At 39.5% G+C, this 6,317-nt stretch overlaps 1 non-coding gene across 1 annotated transcript; it reads left to right on the top strand.

Moving 5' to 3' along the window:
* Window positions 1–4,245: 4,245 nt before the first annotated feature.
* On the top strand, window positions 4,246–4,353 carry LOC130953896 (small nucleolar RNA R71). The gene has a single exon (XR_009076056.1). It is a non-coding gene; the product is annotated as a small nucleolar RNA R71 (small nucleolar RNA).
* The last annotated feature ends 1,964 nt before the right edge of the window (window positions 4,354–6,317 follow it).

The following is a 6,317-nucleotide window of genomic DNA, read 5'->3' as shown; positions in this document are numbered from 1 at the left end:
TTTCCAACGCCGTTGATAGCGCGCCAATTGGGCTTCTGTAGCTCCAGAAAATCCACTTCGAGTGCAGGGAGGTCAGAATCCAACAGCATCTGCAGTCCTTTTCAGTCTCTGGATCAGATTTTTGCTCAGGTCCCTCAATTTCAGCCAGAAAATACCTGAAATCACAGAAAAACACACAAACTCATAGTAAAGTCCAGAAAAGTGAATTTTAACTAAAAACTAATAAAAATATACTAAAAACTAACTAGATCATACTAAAAACATACTAAAAACAATGCCAAAAAGCGTACAAATTATCCGCTCATCACAACACCAAACTTAAATTGTTGCTTGTCCCCAAGCAACTAAAAATCAAATAAGATAAAAAGAAGAGAATATGCAATGAATTCCAAAAATATCTATGAAGATCAGTATTAATTAGATGAGCGGGGCTTTTAGCTTTTTGCCTCTGAACAGTTTTGGCATCTCACTCTATCCTTTGCAACTCAGAATGATTGGCTTCTTTAGGAACTCAGAATCCAGATAGTGTTATTGATTCTCCTAGTTAAGTATGATGATTCTTGAACACAGCTACTTTATGAGTCTTGGCCGTGGCCCAAAGCACTCTGTTTTCCAGTATTACCACCGGATACATACATGCCACAGACACATAATTGGGTGAACCTTTTCAGATTGTGACTCAGCTTTGCTAGAGTCCCCAATTAGAGGTGTCCAGGGTTCTTAAGCACACTCTTTTTGCCTTGGATCACAACTTTATTCTTTCTTTTTCTTTCTTTTTCTCTTTCTTTTTTTTCGGTTTTTTTTTTCGCCTCTCTTTTTTTTTTGTATTCACTGCTTTTTCTTGCTTCAAGAATCATTTTTAATGATTTTTCAGATCCTCAGTAACATGTCTCCTTTTTCATCATTCTTTCAAGAGCCAACCAATCATGAACCACAAATTCAAAAGACATATGCACTGTTTAAGCATACATTCAGAAGACAAAAATATTGCCACCACATCAAAATAATTAAACTGCTATAAAATTCAAAATTCATGCAATTCTTTTTCTTTTTCAATTTAAGAACATTTTATTTAAGAAAGGTGATGGATTCATAGGACATTCATAACTTTAAGGCATAGACACTAAGACACTAATGATCACAAGACACAAACATGGACAAACATAAGCATTAATTTTCGAAAAACAGGAAATAAAGAACAAGGAGATTAAAGAACGGGTCCACCTTAGTGATGGCGGCTTGTTCTTCTTCTTGAAGATCCTATGGAGTGCTTGAGCTCCTCAATGTCTCTTCCTTGTCTTTGTTGCTCCTCTCTCATGATCCTTTGATCTTCTCTAATTTCATGGAGAATGATGGAGTGTTCTTGATGCTCCACCCTTAGTTGTCCCATGTTGGAACTCAGTTCTCCTAGGGAGGTGTTCAGTTGCTCCCGACTTGTTGAATGGGGTTGGTAAGAACTTCCCAACCTCTTCTTCGGATCTCATGTCGGATCTCTGGATATTCACCCTTTTTGAGTGAAAAAGGGACCTCGGGGATCACCTTCTTCAAGGCCACAACTTCATAGAAGTGGTCTTGATGCACCCTTGAGATGAATCTTTCCATCTCCCATGACTCGGAGGTGGAAGCTTTTGCCTTCCCTTTCCTCTTTCTAGAGGTTTCTCCGGCCTTGGATGCCATAAATGGTTATGGAAAAACGAAAAAGCAACCCTTTTACCACACCAAACTTAAAAGGTTTGCTCGTCCTCGAGCAAAAGAAGAAAGAAGAGAGTAGAAGAAGAAGAAATGAGGAAGAAGGGAATGGCTTTTGTGTTCGGCCAAAGAGGGGGAGAAGTGGTGTTTAGGTTGTGTGAAAATGAAGGAGTGAAGAAGGGTATATATAGGAGAGGGGTAAGGGTAAGGTTCGGTCAAGTGAGGGTGGGTTTGGGAGGGAAAGTGGTTTGAATTTGAATGGTGAGGTAGGTGGGGTTTTATGAAGGATGGATGTGAGTGGTGAAGAGGAAGATGGGATTTGATAGGTGAAGGGTGTTTGGGGAAGAGGTATTGAGGTGATTGGTGAATGAGTGAAGAAGAGAGAGAGTGGTGGGGTTGGTGGGGATCCTGTGGGGTCCACAGATCCTGTGGTGTCAAGAAAAAGTCATCCCTGCACCAAATGGCAAGCAAAATCACGTTTTGAGCCAATTCTGGCGTTAAACGCCGGGCTGGTGCCCATTTCTGGCGTTTAACGCCAGGTTCTTGCCCTTTTCTGGCGTTTAACGCCAGTCTGGTGCCCCTTTCTGGCGTTAAACGCCCAGAATGGTGCCAGACTGGGCGTTAAACGCCCATCTGCTAGCCTCACTGGCGTTTAAACGCCAGCAAGCTCTCCTCCAGGGTGTGCTATTTTTCTTTCTGTTTTTCATTCTATTTTTGCTTTTTTCATTGATTTTGTGACTTCTCATGATCATCAACCTACAAAAAACATAAAATAACAAAAGAAAATAGTCAAAATATAATATTGGGTTGCCTCCCAACAAGTGCTTCTTTAATGTCAGTAGCTTGACAGATGGCTCTCATGGAGCCTCAGAAATGCTCAGAGCTATGTTGGAACCTCCCAACACCAAACTTAGAGTTTGAATGTGGGGGTTCAACACCAAACTTAGAGTTTGGTTGTGGCCTCCCAACACCAAACTTAGAGTTTGACTGTGGGGGCTCTGTTTGACTCTGATTTGAGAGAAGCTCTTCATGCTTCCTCTCCATGGTGACAGAGGGATATCCTTGAGCCTTAAACACAAGGGATTCTTCATTCACTTGAATGATCAGTTCGCCTCTATCAACATCAATCACAGCCTTTGTTGTGGCTAGGAAGGGTCTGCCAAGGATGATAGTTTCATCCATGCACTTCCCAGTCTCTAGGACTATGAAATCAGCAGGGATGTAATGGTCTTCAATCTTCACCAAAACATCCTCTACAAGTCCATGAGCTTGTTTTCTTGAGTTGTCTGCCATCTCTAATGAGATTCTTGCAGCTTGCACCTCAAAGATCCCTAGCTTCTCCATTACAGAGAGAGGCATGAGGTTTACACTTGACCCTAAGTCACACAGAGCCTTCTTGAAGGTCATGGTGCCTATGGTACAAGGTATTGAAAACTTCCCAGGATCTTGTCTCTTTTGAGGTAATTTCTGCCTAGACAAGTCATCCAGTTCTTTGGTGAGCAAAGGAGGTTCATTCTCCCAAGTCTCATTTCCAAATAACTTGTCATTTAGCCTCATGATTGCTCCAAGGTATTTAGCAACTTGCTCTTCAGTGACATACTCATCCTCTTCAGAGGAAGAATACTCATCAGAGCTCAGGAAAGGCAGAAGTAAGTCCAATGGAATCTCTATGGTCTCATTTTGAGCTTCAGATTCCCATGGTTCCTCATTGGGGAACTCAATGGAGGTCAGTGCACGCCCACTGAGGTCTTCCTCAGTGGCGTTCACTTCCTCTCCTTCCTCTCCAAATTCGGCCATGTTGATGGCCTTGCACTCTCCTTTTGGATTTTCTTCTGTGTTGCTTGGGAGAGTACTAGGAGGGAGTTCAGTAACTTTCTTGCTCAGCTGTCCCACTTGTGCCTCCAAATTCCTAATGGAGGACCTTGTTTCAGTCATGAAACTTTGAGTGGTTTTGATTAGATCAGAGACCATAGTTGCTAAGTCAGAGGGGTTCTGCTTAGAATTCTCTGTCTGTTGCTGAGAAGATGATGGAAAAGGCTTGCCATTGCTAAACCTGTTTCTTCCACCATTATTGTTATTGAAACCTTGTTGAGGTCTCTCTTGATTCTTCCATGAGAAATTTGGGTGATTTCTCCATGAAGAATTATAAGTGTTTCCATAGGGTTCTCCTAGGTAATTCACCTCTTCCATTGAAGGGTTCTCAGGATCATAGGCTTCTTCTTCAGATGAAGCGTCCTTAGTACTGCTTGGTGCATTTTGCATTCCAGACAGACTTTGAGAGATCAAATTGACTTGTTGAGTCAATATCTTGTTCTGAGCCAGAATGGCATTCAGAGCATCAATCTCAAGAACTCCTTTCTTCTGATTAGTCCCATTGTTCACAGGATTCCTTTCAGAAGTGTACATGAATTGGTTATTTGCAACCATTTCAATCAGCTCTTGAGCTTCTGTAGGCGTCTTCTTCAAATGAAGAGATCCTCCAGCAGAGCTATCCAAAGACATCTTGGATAGTTCAGAGAGACCATCATAGAAAATACCTATGATGCTCCATTCAGAAAGCATGTCAGAAGGACATTTTCTGATCAATTGTTTGTATCTTTCCCAAGCTTCATAGAGGGATTCTCCATCCTTCTGTCTGAAGGTTTGGACTTCCACTCTAAGCTTACTCAATTTTTGAGGTGGAAAGAACTTTGCCAAGAAGGCATTGACTAGCTTTTCCCATGAGTCCAGGCTTTCTTTGGGTTGTGAATCCAACCATGTCCTAGCTTTGTCTCTTACAGCAAAAGGGAATAGCATAAGTCTGTAGACCTCAGGGTCAACCCCATTAGTCTTGACAGTGTCACAGATTTGCAAGAATTCAGCTAAAAACTGATGCGGATCTTCCAATGGAAGTCCATGAAACTTGCAATTCTGTTGCATTAGAGAAACTAATTAAGGCTTAAGCTCAAAGTTGTTTGCTCCAATGGCAGGGATAGAGATGCTTCTCCCATAGAAGTCGGGAGTAGGTGCAGTAAAGTCACCCAGCACATTCCTTGCATTGTTTGCATTGTTGTTGTTTTCGGCTGCCATGTCTTCTTCTTCTCTGAAGGTTTCTGTTAGGTCCTTGGAGAGTTATGCCTTAGCTTCTCTTAGCTTTCGCTTCAAGGTCCTTTCAGGTTCAGGGTCAGCTTCAACAAGAATGCCTTTGTCTTTGTTCCTGCTCATATGAAAGAGAAGAGAACAAGAAAATGTGGAATCCTCTATGTCACAGTATAGAGATTCCTTTAGGTGTCAGAAGAACAGAAAAAATAGAAGAAAGAGGTAGAGGAATTCGAACTTAATCAGATAGAGTTCGAATTGTGCATTGAGAAGGAGTGGTACTCCATAAATAGAAGGATGTGAGAAGAGAGGAGGAGCTTTTTCGAAAATTAAGTTAAAGAATTTGAAAACATTTTTGAAAAACACTAATTAATTTTCGAAAATAAGAGTGGGAAAGAAATCAAGTGATTTTTGAAAAAGATTTTGAAATTAGAAATAAAAAAGATTTGATTGAAAACTATTTTGAAAAAGATGAGGTTAAGAAGATATGATTGGTTTTAAAAAGATGTGATTGAGAAGATATGATTTGAAAAACATTTTTAAAAGATTTGATTTTAAAAATTAATAACTTGGCTATCAAGAAAAGATATGATTCAAACATTAAACCTCTCTCAGTAGAAAAGGCAACATACTTGAAATGTTGAATCAACTCATTAATTGATAGCAAGTATCTTTGAAAAAGGAAAGAAATTGATTTTGAAAACATTTGATTGAAAAGATATGATTTGAAAAAGATTTGATTTTGAAAAACTTTGAAAACTTGAAAAAAAAATTGATTTGAAAACAAAATCCTCCCCCTTGTGCCATCCTGAGGTTAAACGCCCAGAATGGTGCACATTCTGGCGTTTAACGCCCAATGCACTACCTTTTTGGGCGTTAAACGCCCAACCAGGCACCCTGGCTGGCGTTTGAACGCTAGTCTGTCCTTCTTCACTGGGCGTTTTGAACGCCCAGCTTTTTCTGTGCAATTCCTCTGCTGTATGTTCTGAATCTTCAATTCTCTGTATTATTGACTTGAGAAGACACAAATTAAAAATATTTTTGGATTTTTAATAATCAAAATGCTACTAAAATCAAATAACAATGCATGCAAGACACCAAACTTAGCAGTAATGAGAATGCATATGAGACACACAAAACACTCAAGTCAAGAGAATTTAAAGATTAGAGTAAGAAATCATCAATAACATCTTGAAGATCCTTAAGACACATGAATGAATGCATGCAATTGACACCAAACTTAAAATGAGACTAGTGTCTCAATAAGAAACATAACATATTTTTTTTTGGTTTTTATGATTTTGTAATTTTTTTGGATTTTTCGAAAATTAAGTGAAAAAGAAAATAAAGGTATCAAAATTCTTAATGAGAATTCCAGGAATCATGCAATGTTAGTCTAAAGCTTCAGTCTAAAGGAATTAGACATGGCTAGCCAAGCTTCAGCAGGACATTGCATTCAAGAGCTAAATTGATGAAAATCAATCAGCTTTGGTGATGATAAGAACATCACCTTCAAACACTAGAATTCATTCTTAAGAACTCTGAAGAAA

This window comes from Arachis stenosperma, chromosome 9, assembly GCF_014773155.1.
Source record: "Arachis stenosperma cultivar V10309 chromosome 9, arast.V10309.gnm1.PFL2, whole genome shotgun sequence".
NCBI lineage: Eukaryota > Viridiplantae > Streptophyta > Magnoliopsida > Fabales > Fabaceae > Arachis > Arachis stenosperma.
Note: the sequence above shows the minus strand (reverse complement) of the source record. Positions and strands in the feature narration are given on the sequence as shown.